Here is a 21,687-nt window from a genome sequence, read left to right as displayed (position 1 = left end):
AAAGCTATGGTGGTAGAAGAAGTGCAGAGGCTATAGCATAAGCATGAAGTTTTTAAGATCGAATTGCACGAGGATGATGCACACATTAGAAAATACGATGTGTATCTGAAAGACTAGCCATGTTATACATGTGCAAATTTTATAGATAGAGAATCCAAGAAGAAACCATAGCTTGCATGCAAGCACTTGTACTTCATTTGTTTGCATATTCTTGGCTTGAGCCAGAATGAGAATATGTTCATTTACCGACCTATCCTATCGGACTTGGAGCTCTACAATGCCTTGTCTTGTTGGAGAACCTACCCTAATTTAGGCCATTAAATGCATGGAATTTCACGTCCTGTAGTATTTGGGACTTTTGTAAGCCCACGGCGGAAGTAAACAAGATGGTATACAACAATTCTGATTGAAGAGTTGTATTTAGAAGTTATATATGAGTGAACTTGGTTTTATTTTCACTTGGAAGCAATAACCTCAATCTAGAGGATGTAATGTTGTTATATTTCTCTCTCTCTCTCTCTCTCTCTCTCTCTCTCTCTCTCTCTCTCTCTCTCTCTCTTAAAACCCCATCAAAACATATCCAAAAAGAAGATTACCTGGCAAACCACAACTATATTAGGCGGCGATCTTTCTGATGGTCGAGCTCGTAACCCTTGAGGCCTCCATGCTCAACTCCTTGAGAAGCAATTCCACCTTGCCTCTCGCGAGCATTGTCACACTGCCGTGTACTCGTCCCTCTTCTCACCTCACTTCACTCACACACACTCACTAGCATGGATTAGAGAGAGATTAGCAAGAGCAAGACTCTATTGCACAATGGGAGAGTTCTTTGTATTATGAGAGATTTTCACCTATATACATGGCCATAAGTGTTCACACTCACTTAAACTATGGTCGGTCGGGCACTTTAGGCTCATAAGAGGCCTAATGCTATTACAATGACTACTCTCATAATATATCCATGAAGTACATCACTTGGGACTTCATCCTAACTTGCTACCACATGCTCTTGAAATGGAAATCGCCATACGTATTCCGTTGAACCATTACAGGCGCCCGTCCAAGTTGTAGATTTGGACACTTTTGCTTCATATCTTGAATGTACAACCTTTTAGCGTATCTACCTTGATTCCTTGATGGAAGATAATGGTAGTAGCTCTTGTTAACCCTATAAATGGGTTGACAATCATGTCTCTTTCTTCCTCTCTCTCTCCCACTTTCTTTATCCCTCTCTCTTGATAGAGGGGGGAGGGAATCTTTTTGGAATCCGCTCACCCAATTCTTAAAAAGCACTTACTGGAAAATGCTCACAAAAAAAATCCCCCTATCAAGAGCTAGTAAGAGGCATTACTTGGTCGTGCTCTATACTATAAAAGGGCCATAAAAAGAGTCAAGCTAAGAGGATTGGGGTGAACTTGCTACTCTACTGATACGACACTGAGTTGATGGTTTATGCAAAATGAGAGAAGGCACTTGTTTGAGAGTTGTTGCTTGATGTGACACATGTGATTAGAAGCTTAGAGAGTTGTATTACTTATCTGTTGGGGCTAATTTGCCATTACTTGAGCTATTCAAGCTCAAGGTTACTGTTTGCAAACAACAACATTTTCCTTCTCTCTTTCTCTTCTCCACACAAAGGATAATGTCTTTCTCTTTCTCACTCTCTTATTTAATTTCTCAATTAATCACCAATCAATTAACATCATATGGATGCTTAGAGTGATAAGAGAAATTAGAAAAGGAGATAAAGGTGACTAATTAAGACCATGCCTATTCTCATCTAGTAACTAGTTAAGATAATAAACCTCCTACTATAAGGTTCTAGTACTAAGTCAAAATTTGGATATAACGAGGATCATAACATAGTTAGGTCTTAATTAAAATGATAAGAAAATGAGAAGATCACTAATCTCAAACATTAAAAATAATTTCTCTAATAATATATAAAGACAAGAAGCTTTGAAATATAATCTCAAGGCATAAACATAATCTTCATTGAAAAATCACTCTCAAATTTCCATTAGATTTTGGTTCCATATTCCATTTCCAAGATTCAATTCAAGATGGTTAACCTTCAAGTTTCACTCAACTCTCAAGCATATTCTATTTCCAAGATTCAATTAAAGATGGTTAACCTTTAAGTTTCACTCAACTCTCAAACATACTACTCATGTGAAACTTTCATCGTTGCTTATATCATTGGAATCCTTCACCTTTTGTTCCTTCTTTAAGTGACCGCATCCACAAACAATACACATGTTCATAGAGAAATTTTGCTTCCTCTAAAGCTTTAGACACATGGGAGAACAACACACTTCCCTTAAATACAAAAAGTATACCCACTAACACCCTCCTCTCACCATGAGTTAATGGTGATCCATGAATGGAACTTTCTCCACATGTGGAGGTTCCATCTAACTCCTAGCGGTATGCATTGTTGTTTGCATGGATCTTGATTAAAGTTTTTGTGATGGGAAAGTATGTATATAGATTAAAGAAGACATGCATACCAATGAAAATGAATAGACTACAAAAGAGTAGTAAATAAAGGAAGTTAGATACTAGCATTAGGAAAAAAAACAAATTGAAATGAGAGAATGGGAGAAGGGCCAAAAGAGCAGTAAATAAAGGAAGTTGGGTACTAGCATTAGGAAACAATCAACTTGAAATGAGAGAATGGGAGAAGGGCCAAATTTAGACGTGTTGGGGAAACTAACCGTGGTGGTAAGACCATGCTAAGGTGCCCAAGATTGCAACGCACAAGTTTGCCATGTGAAACGCCCATTCGGGGGAAAAAGGGGGGCTTCCTTGAATTTTTAAGCACTTGGATGAGAGGCTGCCTAAAGAAGGGGAATCTTTATGAAAGGATCTCCCTAGCCATCCCAATCCCCTCCCCTCCTCTCTTTGTCTTGCCCTGCTCCCATTGTTTATGCTTTCCCACTTCAATGCATAGAGCATCAAATATATCCTAAGTATCCTTGGGGGATTTACTTGATACATTTATGTAATAACACTTGTGTATATGAACTTTTGAGAAATACTCACGTAAATATAAAAATGTCGATCTTCATTACCCTCTTAAAATGTAAGAAACATCAATTCTAGTCTCTTTAAATAGAGAGTATGAGAACCAAAGCTGCATAGCCCCGCTTGATGTGCATTAGGTTTCTACATATCTTTTGAAAAACTAAAATTGGATTATGACAACCAAACACAGTGCTTGATTTTTTCTTTAAAAAGGCGGGACAAACATAGTAAGAGCAATCTAGGTGCTATCTTAAAACAGTTTATATTTAATGTGCTCCCACAAGGGACTACCTCAAATCATCTCAACAAATACATGTTACATCACGAGATGACATGCATAGCCAAGTGTGGATCACAAAGAGTTCATTGGATGCGAGCCATGCTGGATAACTACAACTCAATCCTCGAAAATGACTCTTGGGATTTAGCATTTTGCCTTATATGGTAAAAATGCCATTCATACACAAAGTGGGTTCATAAGCTTAAGCGTAAAACTAATGGTAGTGTTTGACTACTCTATAAGTTATGGTTTGTTTTAAAGGGCTATGCTTAGGAGAAGGGAATAGATTATGATGAGACCTTTGCACCCGCATCTCGTTTGACTACAATCAAGTGTATTAGTGCATTGTCAATGCATCATGTTGTATTCAAAGTACATATAAAGGTTGCTTACATGGTTTGATCTTGAAGACTGGAAGCCTGTTACTACACCAGTAGAGATAGGTGTTCGGCTTAGTCTCCAAGATGCAAGTGAACCATTTGATGCATCACATTATCTATGAAACATTCAGTTTGGAGTCTAACAGCAGCTGAGAAGATTTATGCACTATCCCAGAAGTAAGTATTGACAGGCTACCAAGGGAGTATTTTGATACATTTAATTCCTTGGACTATTCTATGCTAAGGTGGATGATATTCATCTACATGCTTTTAGTGATTCCAATTGGGCTGGATGTTATGATACACGAGTCCACTAGTGGCTTTTTCTTTCATCTTGGTGATTCATGTACTGTCATGGCTCAGCACAACTGTGACAATGGCCACTTTGTGTTGTGAAGCTAAGTACACGGTAACTTTTACATTGATGATGGAGTGTGTATGGCTCAGACACCTTTTGGCAAATCTTGGTGTTGGACATCGGTCCCACACCTCCATCTCACTGGCAACTAGAGAGAATTAGCTATTATTATAAGGAACTAAGTGTTGGACATTAGTCTTACACCTCCATCTCACTAACAACTAAAGTGCGAGGAACCAAGTGTCTTACAAAGCACATTGAGGTGCATAATCATTATGTCTTACAAAGCACATTGAGGTGCATAATCATTATGTCAACGAGAGGCTGCAAGAGAGATTAGCCTAGCTTAGTGGTGGGATCAATCACTCTATGAGTAGTCTTGTTTAAGCATAATCATTATGTCAACGAGAGGCTGCAAGAGAGATTAGCCTAGCTTAGTGGTGGGATCAATCACTCTATGAGTAGTCTTGTTTGTGCGAGGCATTAAAAAGAGCTTTTGATGTCAATCTCTATCATTGTTAGGGAAGGCCTCAAATTTGTTGATGACAAGTTTATACTTCATGATAAAAGTGATGGAGACATAATTATAGTGGTATCCAGTACTCTAAGCCATGGGCTTTACATATTGGACATATATGAAAGATCGAAACATAATGCTTGTTCAATTATTGCCACACACACATGCTATGAGTGACGTAGAGCTATGGCATGCCTGTTTTGGGATACTCTTAGATGCCTATCTAGTTACCCTTTCCTCATTCACTACATCATTAACAATTCTCTCATTAATAAATTGATCTATGGACTGACAAAAATTGAGTTGATTTTAAGCCATATGGATTGATTTGCAGCACCTTGTTGAGCAATTATTTGCTCCACATATGGCTATTCGACATTGTACAAAGGTATCAAAGATGTCCTAAAAGCATTGTTGTTTTTGCATAGAAGTATGGGTTGAATTGAGTTCTCAACAAAGACATCCCTACTCATGAAAATCCACCTTATGGCCAGATGATAGAGTCTGTATCTTTTGCTTTCCAAGTTGTATCCCACAAAAAAGCATTTTATCACCTTATTATTCAACGTATTACCTTGTTTGCTAAGGCACAAGAGCATAAACAAGACAACCAAAAACACGTAAATGAGCTAAAGAGGGCTTCCTAGCATTCCAAGTTTCATAAGGGGTAAATGTCTACAAGGCCTTGGGTGGTGAGGCATATATTTAGCACATAAGTGGCACACATAATTGCCTCCAACCAAAAAACATGAGGCAAATCTTAGCTTTAACCATGCAACATGCCATATTTATGAGAAATTTATTGTTCCTCTTAACCACACCATTTTGGTGAGGTGTGTAAGGCATCATGCATTAATGTTTTATGCCTCTTTCAACCACATATGCATGAAACTTCTTTGATGTATCAACTTTATACTCCCCCCCCTTGATCTATTCAAAGGGTGCCAACTTCCTTGACAGATACTCCCCCACTCTCAATCTACCAACTTTACATGAAGACACCTTTTTAGCCATAGAAATAAAGTGTCTAAAAAGCTTGACTTTTCTTTCAATGTATACACCTAGGTGTGCCTAGGAGCTGTCATCAATAAAAGTCACAAAGTAGAGATATCCCTCGATCGATGGTGTTCTCATAGGACCATATATATCACTATGTATAAGTTGTAATTTTTGGATATCCCTTAATGGTCCACATTTCGAGAATGATGCCCATTGTATCTTACCCAAAATATGCCCCTCATACACACCTCAAGCTTTGGCAAATCTGGCACCATCTCTTACCTTTTGAGGTGCAACAAACTACCAAAGTTCAAGTGACCAAAGCAGGCATGCCATGGCTCTACGTCACTCATAGCACATGTGTGTGGTAGTAACTAAATAAGCATTATGTGTTAATCTCTTATATATGTCCAGTCTATAAAGCCCATGGCAAATTTGGCACCATCTCTTTCCTTTTGAGGTGCAACAAACTGCCAAAGTTCAAGTGACCAAAACAAGCATGCCATAGCTCTACGTCACTCATAGCACGTGTGTGTGGCAATAATTGAACAAGCATTATGTTTCGATCTTTTATATATGTCCAATATGTAAAGCCCATGGCTTAGAGTACTGGATACCATTATAATTATGTCTCCATCACTTTTATCATGAAGTATACACTTATCAACAAATTTGAGGCCTTCCCTAACAATGATAGAGGTTGACATCAAAAGCTCTTTTTAATGCCTCGCACAAACAAGACTACTCATAGAGTGATTGATCCCACCATTAAGCTAGGCTAATCTCTCTTGCAGCCTCTTGTTGACATAATGATTATGCACCTCAATGTGCTTTGTGTGACACTTGGTTCCTCGCACTTTAGTTGTTAGTGAGATGGAGGTGTAAGATTGATGTCCAACACTTAGTTCCTTATAATAATAGCTAATGCTCTCTAGTTGTCAGTGAGATGGAGGTGCGGGACCGATGTCCAACACCAAGATTTGCCAAAAGGTGTCTGAGCCATACACACTCCATAGTCAATGTAAAAGTTACCGTGTACTTAGCTTCACAACACAAAGTGGCCATTGTCATAGTTGTGCTGAGCCATAACAGTATATGAATCACCAAGATGAAAGAAAAAGCCACTAGTGGACTCGTGTATCATAACATCCAGCCCAATTGGAATCACTGAAAGCATGTAGATGAATATCATCCACCTTAGCATAGAATATTCACACATCACCAAACAATGAGATATAATGGTGGTTATAGTGTCTCATGTGTTCATTTATAGCCTACACAATGCTACACAAACCCCTACTTTTATTTGCCAACATTTAATTAGATTTTCCTGCATGTCATATATTAAATAGCAAAATTCATGGGCAAAGCTGGACACAAATGAGGATACTATTATGTTCTCTCTCTTAGCTTTTCAACTTTCTTAAAAATTTGGCCTTTCTTTATCTCATGGATACATACAAGATATATAAAATACATTGTTCAAGTCAAAAGCTTACCTTAGCCTTGCCAAAGCATGTGTCATTGGGTCTCGCCTTGGAGCCACAAAGGCAACTTCCCATTGTGGGTGTGCAAGCTCCATCCGTTGTGTCCTCACTCTGTTGTCACATCACAATGCTCCTTGCCAAAGGGGTGAAAGGGGAGCTCTCAATGCCTAGATGGAGGTAAGAAGAGATCGTCTTTCATAGTAATTCTCTCTCACAAAAGGCAAGAAAAGAAGAAACTAATGCAAGCATGGATCCATCTAGCAAGCATGAATTTAAAAGCATACAAGAAAGCACGAAGAGGAAAACCTATAATAATACCTATTCAAGCATGGATCCATCTAGCAAGCATAAATTTGAAAGCAAACAAGAAAGTAAGAAGAGGGAAGAAGGAGAGCTCATAAGAAAACTATTGCAAGGGAATGATTGTCCAGTGCTTATTGTAAAAAATGACTTATTTACAAATGACTAGTAAGAAAACTCTACAAGTGACTAGTTTTCACACTAGGTTGGCCAAACTAAAAAAGATGGTTCGACCTCTATGACAACACAGACACACACTTAAGCACTTACATATGCAAGAAAACTCTACAAGTCCATAGCCAAAAAAATACATAAGCATGAAAATTTGTATGCAGTCCAACACATATTTTTCACTTTATGTGAAGAAGATAAATAGATAGATCATGTTGTTAGTCATTTATGTGGACGACTTTATAATGATTGGTGATAGTGATGCTAACATACATGACGTCCGAATGCTTTTAAAGTAGAAGTTTGATATGAAAGATTTAGGTCACTTGTTGCAGAATTTTCTTGGTATAGAAGTGGTGAAATCACTTGATGGCATTTTGCTGTTAGAGAGGTAGTATGACTTGGACATGTCCAATTATAGTATGATAGCCTATAAGCTTATTTCAATGCCATTGTTGTTACACTTGTTAGGAGTCAATTTGTGCAGCCCCCCCTATAGGAAGCCACATTTTGATATGCTAAGATGAATTCTAAGGTACATAAGGTCCACTATTGATTATGGACCTTTTTAGGAGGTTGGCGCAGTGAGATACATCTACATGGGTATACAAATGTTGATTGGGCTGGTAGTGTCTTTGACAAGAGATCTACCAATAGGTTTATGCTTTCTTTTGGGAGTGCTGCTATGTGTTGGAGCAACAAGAAACAACCAACAATTATTTTATCAAGTACACAAGCAGTGTATAGGGGCATTGCTATGGTAGCTTGTGAGGTAGCTTGGTTTCAAAAGCTACTTGGTGATATGACTTGATATCAGAGCCTTATTAGAGATTTTATTATCTTAATTAGTTGCTAGATTAAAATATTGATTAGTCACCTTTATCTTCTTCTCTAATTTCTCGTCTTTGTCACTTTAAGTATCCGTATATATTAATTGCTTGGTGATTGAACGAGAGATATTACTTATCAAAGAGAGAAAGAGAGAGACATTATTCTTTGTGTGGCTAAGAGAAAGAAAGATAGGAGAAGATTATTCTCTACAAAGTGGCAAGCTTGATCTTGAGCAGCCTAAGAAACAACAAACCAATCTCGACATTCTCATCTAGAGATAAGTAATACAGCTCTCTAAGCTCCATAACATTGACATATGGAAAATCTAGCAACAACGACTCTCAGACTAGTCCCTTCTCTCACCAACAATGTGTATGCCCAATAACAATAGCAAGCCGTTTTGTAGCAAGTGAACCCTTTTCTTGTCAGTCTTCCTATTCTGTACAGCCACATTCAAGTTATAGTAGAGAGGAACCACAATAGCAACATCTCCTACTAGCTCAACAACACCACTGTGCTGCTCTACGTAAACACACAGCATCATGTAAGGTGGGCTTCCAAGCCGAGGGGGGCTCTTTGTGTAGCAATCAAGCTGCTCCGAAGAGCTCATACCTCCTCGTTGACATGGCAGCAAGCTGTCCTATAAATTGGCTCTTTTCCACCCAGAGGTTTACATACTGAGAATATTAATGTTCTTAGAGGGACTTCAAAGATTTAGCGTAAAGAAACGTGCTCATGTGGTACATACCTATTCAAATTTATAAGAATGTGTGTGTGAAAAGCACTCTCCTCATCACCAAGACGTGCTTCCAACGAGCATCAAATTTAGGATGTTCATTGGTGCAATCTACATCAACATTGGGCTTCTTCAACGTTTTAAGATACCACCTAGATTGCTCTTACTATGTTTGCTCCACCTTTTTAATGAAAAAATCAAGCATTGTTTGGTTGCCCATAATCGAATTGTGGTTTTTTAAAGGATATGTAGAAACCTAATGCACATCAACAAGGGGGGCCATGCAGCTAGCCAAAAGTGAAGACAGCCAAAAAGTGCACTCGGTAACTTTCATTTGAGCTGATGCAATGGTAAATCTGTGCGTTGGGTCAAAAGAAGCTAGGCTGGGCTAAGTTAAGGTCGTTCATGCTCTCCACCATGGAAGCATACTACACAAATAATACTATGCTTTATCACAAATACTAGTGTGCTTTCTTTTTAACACCATGTTTCAACGTGTGTATCAATTGTACTCGATATAGCGTGAGTGTGTTTTAATATTTGGTGGAGGTAGTAGTCAACAGGGCTAGGCATCTATGAAGGTGTCTGATATGAAAAGCATGCAATCAAACTCTCCTCACTAAGACATGCAAAGAACCTTGGTATACTGTGTCACATCTCTCTATAGAAAACCTAATTACGTGAAGTGGTGAACTTCCAATGTTGTGTGTCTCTCTTGATTGTCGGTGTGAGTACATAGCGGAGAGAGATAGAGAAGCTGCATATCTCCCTAGCTATGCGGGTATACTACCCTAAAGCGAATCTCGTGTGACACCACTTCGTAATGGTGGGGAAACCAAGTTTTCTCTACAGTGTTCTTCTCATTTTTGTAAAATCATTTTTTTTATTACAGCGCAGCTTTAGATTTATACTCGTGTTATGATCCTCCTTAGATTCAAGTTCTGAAAAATATTGAGGTAATTTGCGTGGCTTTATCCAACAAAGTTGCTTCACCTAGGGTTTTGTTGAAAAGGTTTATTATCAAATACTACTATGCTCTCTTTTTTTGAACATGCATATTATTTTTACACCTTGGGCTTATCTTTCAAATCTTATTATCATTATCAATAATAAGCAATGCCATTATCCTTGAGCTTATCTTTCAAAGCATCTTATCATTGTCAATTAGCAATTATCCTTAGTGTTTTGAGATTAGTTATCTTCTCATTTTCATATCATCTAGAGGGAGTGGAGTTTAGGAATGCATCCCCGAGACGAGGAGAGGGCGTTAGAAATTGTTGGTGTGCGTTTCGTGAAGACGTGTCGTTCTCCCATGGAATGTGAGGCCCGGCAAGATATTTCTTAGTGTAGTGCTTATGGAATTCTTCAAGTTGCAACCTTAGCGCTACAAGGGCGCTCTCGTAGGTTGTTAAAAAAGAACCTTAGAAGAAATGTCCCATAATAGGTTGGCGTGCAGGCGCCTACAAAAGGTCATTCACGCGCATCTGGGAAGCATACTTACCTGGGCGGGGTCGATCGGTGATCAGGAAGGCCGATGGCCTAGGGTCGGCCCCTCCATTGCACTCTCGGACGGGCTGCACCCTAGCATCTCCCCAACGGGGAGAGTGCACGTCATAATTTGTGGTAGCGGGGGCTCGCGTTCGCGCGGCCCCCACCCAACCCCCCATCTCATCAAGTCGGAAGTGGTGTGTGCTGTTCTGCTTCGCTTCTGGCAGGTACTATTCTCGCATGTGCATTTTATTGTAGATGAGGTGGTGGTAGGCAGCAGGGGATGATGGATGAGAGCTTGAAGCAGCGAGAGCGAGAGAGAGAGCCCAGCACGATGAGCTACTCTCCAACACTGGACAGCAACCCATGAAGCCTCTTCACACAAACAAACACACACGAGTAAGCCGGCCCAATCTAGAACATGGGCATGCATCTGATGCTGCTGCTGGCGATTCTCACACCTCAACTTCTATTGGGCCTCCACCCAGACCTCAACTGGCTTCAACAAGGTACATACATCCGCTCACTTATTAGCAGAAGAAGGCTTCTAAGAAAAAAAGATAGAAATATCACAAATGTCTAGCACTGTAGTAAATGTTCATGTTCATCAACCTACATGCATATATATATGTACATATATGGATATTTACCACATCTATATTTAACATATGAGCAGATGCTTCTTGACCCTTTTTCAACAGTTACATGCATACATAAATGTTATTACAAGGATATATTATGTACATGTTTACATCTGTGCGCGCGCGCACACGTGTGTGTTGTGTGTGTGTGCGAGAGAGAGAGAGAGAGAGAGAGAGAGAGAGAGAGAGAGAGTTCATTTATTGCTCAGCTTATGCAGAGGGCAGGTTGAAAAGAGTGCTGCCTGCAGAAGCCAGGGAGCATGCAGTTTTCAAATGTATAACAGTAACAGGGGTCAATGAGACGGGCAGGAGGCATATGCCTACCAAACAGTGGTGAGAATTGGGGGTCACATATACAAGGGTATGCTCTATGATCAGGGTCTAGATAGGAGGCAGGCATCATCTTCAAGCATTGCAGAGCTTCGGCTCGGTGGAATAAGTGTAGCACCATCAAGCTCAGCCACCATTGATGTTGCTGGACACCTTTATGGAACTTCTGAAAGTGTTTTTCTAGGAGGTAACCGTGCCACCCTTTAGTTTGCTATCATTTACGGGGTTTCCTAAGTATGTCTTCTCCCAATGATACAATACGAGGTGAAGGAAAGATGTGGCCTTACTTGACGTTATATGTTTAAACCTTTAGCTAATGAACATTCAAGTATCCCACCAGAGCTTCCCTGTCATTCTTGTATAGTAAGTGATTGTATGGTTCAAGTTATGCTGCGCAGGTGATTGATTGTGTTTGTTAATAGGAATGACGTGCTTAATCACAATTAAACATACGAAGAAAGAGAAAGGGAGAGACAATGCCCACGACATCAATTCCAGTCTCAATAACCCACAAAAGGGCAGGGCGTTTGTTAACCAATGACAAATCAAGGAGGCAAGGAAGGAGTAGGGAAAGGCTATCGCCGGCCCCCCATCTTCCCCTGGGAAAGGCCGACCGATGGCCTTTTCTGGCCATCAAGGACGGGGGAGTGAGAGAAGAAGCAATCAGTGCAGGCCACATCAGCCTCTACAGCTCTAATCCATTCCTGATGAGATGGAGATGGGTAGATGGACCAGATTTTGACATTTCAAATTCTGCCTCTGGTAATGACAAGTGACTGCAGCGGATTCTGACAACTCAGCACTGCAGAAATTAATGCGTTCCGCACGCTTACATCATCAATTACAGTCTTAATAACCCACAAAATGTTTACAACGCTAATGTGCTTAATCACAAATGAAAATGTAAGGAAGGAGTAGCCTATATTCCCACAAATAAGGCTGTGAGGGGAGGAGGCTCCAGGTGAGCGTTCTACAGAGATGGTGACAGGCCGAGAGCTATAATGGGGCCACATCAGCTGGAGCTAGTGGAATTGACACTGACAGGCAAGTACATCAGATTGATATTCCCACAAATAAGGCTCCCTGATTTGATGCTGGAGATTCAACGTCAGGCGACCTGCATATGTGACGAGGCTTCATGGGTTGCTGTCCAGTACTACTCCCCTCCCCCTCTCGCATGTGCATTTTATTGTAGATGAGGTGGTGGTAGGCAACAGGGGATGATGGATGAGAGCTTGAAGCAGTGAGAGAGAGAGAGAGAGCCCAGCATGATGGTTGATTGGATCATACCCTGGCTTTTCAGCCGCCGTTTTTGAACATGATGTTTACTACTGTCCCTAGAACCTGCGGCCAGCAGGAGAGCATGAGACTTTCTGTGTATATCAATCATTCTCCAATAATTATTGAGATTAACCTACACTATAGGTGTGTGCTTCTTCTCAATTAAACATAGGATGTCTGACGGGATCCATTTGAATGTGAAAATAATTGCATGTTGATAAATTTTCTTTAAATTTTCTATTAAAAAAAAAAAAACTCCATCAGCAAGGAGATGTGCAGTCTCACCGGGTAGCTTTTCATGATGCAAGCATGTGGGCAGGGGGGGGAGATGATCGCTTTTGCAGGTTTCAGACAAAAGTTCGTCTGTCATCATCGGTTTCAGAGCAAGGCTGACGCAGTGGCTTTTCACTCCATAATTTTGCCTCGTGTGGGAGACCTTCAAGACTCCTCAGCACAAGGAGGAATATACTGCATGCTTTAGCTGGGGATGAGGAGGATAGGGAAAGAGTCTCTGCAGAATCCCTTCCCAATTTCCCCTCTCGTAGGCATTTCATGCAGTTGATGAGGCCCTCTACTCATCTCAGCAGATGCAGGTCATGGAGGCAGCAAATGAAAAAAATGCAAGCCATCAACAGGAAGGCTTTCTTCTTGAGAAGCAGCTACAGTTGGAACAGGCGTAGGGAAGTCCCTCTACTCATCTCAGGAGATGCAGGTCATGGAGGCAGCAAATGAAAAAAATGCAAGCCATCAACAGGAAGCCTTTCTTCTTGAGAAGCAGCTACAGTCGGAACAGGCGTAGGGAAGTCCTTTGTCTGGAATCAAAGAAGCTGAGGAAGCCCTTTGGTTTGGTTTCAGCAGCAATAGTGTCAGAAGACCACCCTTTATGGAGACCCCAAGGCGGCTCAAGACACTCTCACCATTTTGCACAGGGTGATTGGTGTCATGTGCATCACAGATGCCATGGACATTCTCTGGGCTAGATCCAGAAGAAGCAAACAGATAAAGACCATGAACCAGTAGAAGATAGGTAGAACCAGAATGTAGGAGCTTCAGGCATAGCATCTGAGGTGGACATGGAGCAGGACAAAGTGGGATCATGGAGGGAAGCATACGGAAGCAGACGGCTGAAGCGCATGATCCAGATAAGGGGCTGTCGGCTGATTCCAGAAGGGCCAGGGGCTGAAGCGCATCATAAAGTCAAGAGCATCTAATAAAAGAGCATGCGTTTTGGTACTTTTTGGCAGGGCTGCTGGCCGACCAGCAGTCGGCCAGTTTCCCATGGATCCCAAGGCCTATATTTAGGCACACTTGCTCTTTGTGTTAGGCATTCAAACCCAGTAGGGGTTGGGATCACTAGAGGTCCCATAGGGGACAGGTTTTGGTGTTTTACCACCTTTTTATGAAGGCAGCCAAGGGCTGCAAGATATGTACCTTTTTGTACCATAGTATATACTGAATTTCCAGCACTTCTCACTCTCTCTCTCTCTACTCTCTCTCTACCTGCGTTTTTGCATCAGATGGTGCGTTTTTTGCATCAGAAGGTTTCCAAGAGTGTTTAGGGCTGAAAGAAGACTACCCAGAGCTTCCGCGCGTCACAATTGGCATGGGTGGAACTCTGATTGACCGTCATAGGAGAGCGCTCTCTTGGGGCACCAGGGAAGGTAGCTCTCACCAGGATTTCAGGTGGAGCCGCTCCGTGTATCCCATGGATGAATCAATTCAAGGCCTATTACAAAGTGGTGCGTATGGAAGAAGCTCCAACCCTTTATGTGTATCTGTCTTTACTTGGTGGAAGATCATGCCACATCAAGAGGGGAGGTGAAATACTCGTGGGATGATTTCGGGGATCAGCTGGAGCATCTTATGTACGGCCGCTTTACATTCCGATTGTAGAAGTTTAAACAATGGCTGGAAGAAAGCATTGGAACAGTATTCCAGTAGTGTGGAGCAGCTTGGAGTTCAACGTCAAAAACGTGAACAAAGCCAGCAAGAGACAGGAGAACAAGCCCATCGTTTCCCAATTTCTCAACGAAAGCCAGCCCTCTTCATGACAAACCCCTACACAGCCCGTCTCAGGAGGTTCCTTAAAGTAAGGAGGACAAAACCCAACCCCAAAAAGGATAGGACACACAAGGCTTTCTATCCCAGTAGGAGATGGAACACCGTTATCGGGTAAGCAGATGCCTTAGGTATCATGAGGTGGGACACTCGAAAATAAGCTGACTGACCAACAGCCCATAGCACCTGATGGTACCGATTGCAGACAATGAAGTTCTTGAAGAGTGAAGGTTCTTCGTTCTGTCCATCCTTGCAACAACAGCTCCATCCTTTGTTTGTGATGTCTGCAAGGCACTATTTGAGGTAACCAGTTCAGTGCAGTATTTGGGAAGATTCAGCCCTGTTTGTACTCATTCTTATTTTCAGCAGTCAAAGCGAATACGCCTTTGGAAGGGGGTGCTGAAGCCAGTATTTGTGACCCCACTTGGTGTACAGTGTACTTCTCTCTCTTTCCCTTCTCTCCTTCACTTGCAAGGTAACCCACCAGTTCACCCCTTGTACTCGCAAGTAAAAGTTCCTTGAATCTTCTGCATGTTACATTGGTTTTAGAGCTTGATCTTGTATGCTGGTCTTAAGCTAACCATTGCACCGCTGGTGGGAGAAGATGCTATTTTGAGCATCGGTTCTTTCACAACTAATGCTCTCTTGATCCAAAGGCATTTTCACACATTGATCTTGCACTAGCCTGTTACGTGCATCCGGCACTTGGATGCCACGTGGAAATGTTTGTACAAGATAAGTGCAAACCTAAGGCCAGACATCAAGCGTTTGGTGAGCCCTTGTCTAGGGTCGAGTTGATGGTGTTGTGTTGTGTGTGTCCCGCACATTTTGTTGTGCCTGTCTGCTGGCACCGTCTTTGTGAACCACTTGGCAGCATACATGATGTACAAGTTACCCAAAACACTTATTAGATGATGCATGTTGGATGTCCCAGGCTAAACTAATCCAGTCCAATGAAACCAAATCCTAGAACACTCGTGCGACAGACAGAGAGCACAATACTGAAACAATCTTTAGGACGCAGCTGAAGAACCAGAAACAACACCAAAAGAACATAGCACTGAGCTAGAACGGCCGGCCCCTCGCAGGAACTTCTTTATTCAAAGAATAAACTGTTACAGTAGACCAAGGTGCAGGTGCAATCCTTACACCGGATTTTCCACACTTAGCAACCACTTGCTCAAAGTTCTACATACCAATCAGCACCATAAACCAGTACAAATCAGCCTCGAAACAGCCCCAACAATAGTGGCCACTTTGGGAAAAGAGAGAGAAGGTGCTGCCTTGCTGTACGACCAGCACTCCGGAGAGAAATCTGTTGTACTACTATACAACCAGAACTGTAGGAGAGAGAACACGCCAGGCGGTTGCCCTTAACACCCCATAAGGTGTTAAGGGCCTTGCCTAAAAGGTGGGCAGCCCTTAGAGGGTGCCATGGAGGCCCCCATGCCTAAGCAACCAGGCAAAGGAGGGCCGGGCAGCCAGTCGGTTGGGGGCATTGGGCTGCCAGCATCAGGGCAATCTCAGCCAGTCGGCCAGCCCTATTTGCCACGTGTGAAAAGGCACCTACTGTATGGTGTTTAATCAGGTCGTGTATCAGATAGCAGCAGGCTGACAGCCAAACTGACCAGCATAATATGGCCCTATAAAAGCTTAGGCTTGGCAAGGGCTAATCTCTCTGATTATTCACAAGTTCTGAAGAATCCAAGGGCCAAGACAGCCAAAGGGAGGCTAAAGCAAACGTGAACTTGAAGTTCGAGAATAGGTCATCTTCAAGCGGCTGATTTCCAGCCAAGTAAGGTCTCCAAAAATACACCAATCCTTAGTATGGGCCCTTCAGAGGGTGTTTGGGACCCAATCGGGTGTACTTGTCTTCTCTCTCTCTCTCTCTCTCTCTCTCTCTCTCTCTCTCTTTTGTAGTCTTATCTTCGTTTCATTGTGCTATCATTAAGAACCAAGGTTTTGAATATTCATTATCAAAGTATAATCATGTCTGTAAGCTTCTGCATGTTATTTTGGTATTAGAGCTTTGCAAGTGGTGGATACACTGGTTTGTACATTGACAATGAACCTTAGTTTATTTTATATTTTTTTATTTGATTGAGCTTAAGCACATAAAAAAAAATTCCGTTAGTGACTTAGACAAGCGTTCTTTGTTCATCTCACTCATGACTCCATGTCGCTGTCTCATATTCAAGTAGACGCTTTAAAAAACAAGATGACAATTAAAAAAAACAAGATGACAATTAAAAATTGCACAATGCTTATTAGATTTAATCACATTAATCACAAATTAATCAAATTTAATCACATATTAATCAGACATATGTTCTCTCTCTCTCGCGCGTGCGGTCTTGGCTTGAGCTTGAGCTAACTACCTCTACATATTAATCAAACATATTTTCTCTCTCTCTCGAGTGCGTGCGGTCTTGGCTTGAGCTTATATAGGCTCGCTAACTACCTCTACAAGCTTTCGGATAGTTCGTGCAATTTTCTTTTTTTTTAATTAAATGTCCCTCCCATTGCCACATGTCAAAGCAAAAAAAGATAACATTTCTAAGGTTTTCACTTTTTACATTTCTAAGGTTCAAAGGGTCTCCACCACAACCTACCTAACAAATTGATTGAAAACAAAATTTTGGTCCCATACTCCGCCAAAAAAAAGAAGATTTTTTTTTCACTGATGTGCCTAGTTTTTAGTCTCCTGTCCCTCGAAGGATGGTTGGTTTATATAGCCTTCGTAAGCGTCTCCCACACACATACTGGATGATTTATTTGCGGTCACGGAAAATCTTGACTACTCCCACTATGGCGAAATCCGATGATGAGAGAGAACACTAGGTCCCTATAGAAACTGTTTTCTCTATAGCGATTGCGTCAAGAAGCCAAGTTGCGAGTGGTGATACCAATGCCATCCAAGAATCTGTGTGTCATAGCGCACCAAGGGGAACAGATGCTAGAGTGCAAGGCTTGGATATAGGCGGCCTTGGAGATGTGGATACCACTTCAGGATACCTTGACATCCATTCCCAATCCTATTGTTGGTACCATTGTCAGTCGAGAGCTAGAGGATAAGTAGAAGGGCAACCATTCAGGCCAACGTTTTCAGTATTCAGCATATAGACACATCAACCCTCAGCGCTTTCAGCAAGCACTTCATCCTACATCAACTAGGAGCTTCAACGCATGAGCACTCAACCTCCTTCAAGAAAACACAGTACTTCACAGCATTCAGCCAACAGAAGGTCTTGCGTTTTCTGCTTGCAACCAGTTTTTAGTATCCTTATCATCATCGTTTTGCTACAGCACTCCAATGAAGGTAACCCGCATGTATTCATTCTTTTACAACATTCATACATAGCCTAGAATAGTCCTAAACAGTCCATACCTCAGCCTCAGATTTGTAGCCTTTCCTCATTTCATTGGGAAGAGTGCATAGGCTCGAGATCGATCATTATTGATGCTTCTACAGCTATGTACAGTTCAACATGACTCTTGGTCCTCTGAGATCTTGCGTTTGGCTCATCGTCAATCCAAAGTCATTCTCTTCAAAGTAATAAAAGCAAATATTTTGGTAACAGGATGGGGGGCCCTTTAGTGGGTAATTCGAGACCCAATCTGGTGTACAGTTCTCTCTCTCTCTCTAACAATCTCACTCTCTCTCTCTCTAAATCTCGTAAAGTTTAAAGTGATAAAAGTGGATTGCTAAACTCGTGAAACTCAGGATACAGAAGGCGGTGTGAGACTTGTGTGATAGGATCCTTAATTACGAATACTTCCGCTGCATGTTACATTGGTATTAGATTCAGCTTGTCCACACACCCCGCATCCTAGTGTGACGGCATTCTTGGATGGTCAGATTGCGTTCCGGCACGACCACCGACTTCAGCATCATGTCTACAGAGGAGAGTTCACATCAATAGGAAGATGTCTCCCTTGAAGGAGACCGACTCTGAGCTCTTCCACCTACTACAGATACTAGAGCTCTACTCCGAGCTCAGAACTAGATTCTTATGGAGCGTCTCCAACTTTTGGAGACAGTAGCAGCAAAACCCACACCTCCAGTTACCCCCAACTTCGTCACTCTCTTCTTTCAGATGGAACGACAAAGACGAGAGGATGAGGCCAGACGGCGGGAAGAAAAAGCAGATAGACGGGACTATGAGGAAGCCCAACTAGGATCAACGAAGACTGGCGTCAGGCTGAACTCATCGCTCGAGAGCTCCAACGAGAGTATAAATGATTGACCATTCAGCCCTAAATCCCATCAGTACTCAGCGTTTTCAGTCTTTAGCATATACACAGTCCTCAGCGTTTTTAGCAAGCACTTCATTCTACATCAACTAGGAGCTTCAATGCATGAGCACTCAGCCTCCTTCAAAAAAACGCAGTAGTTTACAGCATCCAGCCAACATAAGACCTTGCGTTTTCTGCTTGCAATCAGTTTTCAACATCCCTATCATCGTCGTTTTGCTACAGCACTCCAATGAAGGTAACCCGCATGCATTCATTCATTTACAACATTAATACATAGCCAGAACAGTCCCAAACAGTCCATACCTCAGCCTCAGATTTGCAGCCTTCCCTCATTTCATTGGGAAGAGTGCATAGGCTTGAGATCGGTCATTATTGGTCCTTCTACAGCTATGTACAGCTCAGTCTCACTCTTGGTCCTCTGAGATCTTGCGTTTGGCTCATCGTCAATCCAAAGTCATTCTCGTCAAAGTAATAAAAGCAAATATTATTTCGGTAACAGGATAGGGGACCCTTTAGTGGGTAATTCGGGACCCAATCTAGTGTAAAGTTCTCTCTCTCTCTCTCTCTCTCTCTCTCTCTCTCTCTAAGTTTGAAGTGATAAAAGTGGATTGCTAAACTCATGAAACTCAGGATACAGAAGGTGGTGTGAGACTTGTATGACAGGATCCTTACTTACGAATACTTCCGCTGCATGTTATAGTGGGCAAGTGATGCCCAAAGTTATTGTTTTGAAGCTTTGGACCTTTTCCCATTCTAAAGAAGATCAATGAGGTTTCTATGAAGCTAAAGCTACCTTTCAGTTGGACCATGCATGATGTGTCCCATGTCAGTTGGTTGAAGCCCTATATAGACCTCCTCTCTTCGTTGTCCACCGCGATGAACAAGAACCAAATATAGTGGACGAGGTTGAAGTCATGGTTACAGAACAGATCCTCTTGCATTGCTTCAAGCATGGCTCCAAAGAGCTGAAGAGAGACAGTTCCTCACGAACCAAGGGACACATGAAGCGGTTTGGCTTGACAAGAATTTTTTCGATGATTATTCGGCATTATTGATGGACTATTTGGAGCCTATGCAGCTTTTGTCAAGTTAAGGAGAAGGGGATGTCGTATGCATCCTGCACTTGCATGACACGTGGACATATCTGTATAGTAGGTGGAGGCCCTTTGTGAGCCCTTGTTCAGGACGACTCAGCCAGGAGTCCACTAGATATTCTATAAGCCCAATGGAGCGTGCAATGATAGATTCAACCACGTGTCCAAGAGATACAGATAGAGAGAGAGAGAGAGAGAGAGAGAGAGAGAGAGAGAGAGAGAGAGAGAGAGAGAGAGAGAGAGAGAGAGAGAGAGCAAAAGGCGGAAAAAAGAGAGATGGGTATAGGGGTTTCACACAGTACACCACGCTAAGCGGGAAATAGGTCCCGCCCCCTTTTTAGGAATTTATTTCAGGAACAATCCACGGGCTCTTCCAAGCCAGGACCAATACAACAAATGAATACAATATCAAATAAGTGTGCCGATGGCGAGGTCGGCACACGGGCTGAAGTCAATGTCGAGGCACAAGATTCCCTGATGCCGAGCTCACCACGAGGATGACCCACAAGTGTCTCACACTAGGCTAGTACCAATATCCAATGTCTGAACCAAGTCTATAGCTCTCAAATACTCACAAGTGTCTCTACACCAAAACTGGTCAAAGAATCTCAAAAGGCACACACCGAGATAGAGATACTGGAAAAACGAGAGATGGTGCAAGGCTGTCCAAGGTTCTTTCCCCTAGGGGTGGGTGCGGTGTTCCTTCAGATGGTGGCAGCCCTCCAAAGAAGGCGGCGTAGGCGGTGGTTTTGATAGGCGGTGCAGAGTGGCAGCGCATGGCGGTGTTATAGGAGGTGTAGGCAGTGCTATTGGAGGCGATAGGCGGCGCAAACGAGGCAGCGCAAACTAGCGAATAGGTGGCAGCAGAGTTGGCGGAGGCGGTGGAAAACAGAGCTGCTTTTTGGCCCTGGAGATGCTTTTTGGAAAAGTGGCTTTTAGCTTTTTGATCCAGTTTGATGTCCTCTTTCCAATGGTGCCCTTAGATTTTGGTCAACATAGTTTGACTTTTTGCTTTTTCTTACTTTTTGACCTAGACTTGGTACTTTGTCCAATGCCAGCTTTAGGAACCTTGTTCCCATGTATCCATCAACCTGTCCATGTGTCTGAGCATGAGTTCCATCATGTGAATGTTGGAATTAGGGTTGCAGGAAAGCACACAAAGCTTGGAGAAGAAGAAGCACGAATGCACACAACACAAAGTGTATTAGATTGTGTCAATGTACAAAAGATAAGTTAGCCCTAGAAGGATGGGCATATATACAAGCCGGGGAAAAAAACCTCCTAAAGAGGAAAAAAGTGCCCCGGCGGTCCTAAGTGTGTTCACACACATCACTGCCTATGTATATGGCAACAAATCCCCCCTGGGAGTGATGGTGTGAACGAGAGCTGGCACTCATGTATAGGGGAGTGCCATGCCCGAAGTAGATCAATCCACAAAGGGGAGCAAGCCCA

The 21,687-nt window shown here is 42.2% G+C and overlaps 1 long non-coding RNA gene and 1 other non-coding gene across 16 annotated transcripts in view; both read left to right on the top strand.

Moving 5' to 3' along the window:
* Positions 1-21,687, top strand: part of LOC147608727 (uncharacterized) — a 346,296-nt gene that overhangs the window by 256,440 nt on the left and 68,169 nt on the right. For 5 of the 15 annotated variants that reach the window (XR_015264323.1, XR_015264324.1, XR_015264318.1 and 2 more), the window contains 3 exons: positions 11,434-11,732; positions 11,968-12,970; positions 13,146-14,292. This is a non-coding gene — a long non-coding RNA (uncharacterized LOC147608727). Of the gene's footprint in view, positions 1-10,545; positions 11,084-11,433; positions 11,733-11,943; positions 12,971-13,134; positions 14,293-21,687 lie in introns of those variants that run through there. The other 10 variants (XR_015264322.1, XR_015264321.1, XR_015264347.1 and 7 more) reach the window with 8 other exon arrangements.
* On the top strand, positions 10,580-10,741 carry LOC147608729 (U1 spliceosomal RNA). Its single transcript, XR_015264425.1, has one exon. It is a non-coding gene; the product is annotated as a U1 spliceosomal RNA (small nuclear RNA).

The sequence above is a fragment of the Cibotium barometz genome, chromosome 52 (genome assembly GCF_041138505.1).
Source record: "Cibotium barometz isolate CiBa-2024 chromosome 52, ASM4113850v1, whole genome shotgun sequence".
NCBI lineage: Eukaryota > Viridiplantae > Streptophyta > Polypodiopsida > Cyatheales > Cibotiaceae > Cibotium > Cibotium barometz.
This window is presented reverse-complemented; position numbering and strand designations above follow the sequence as displayed.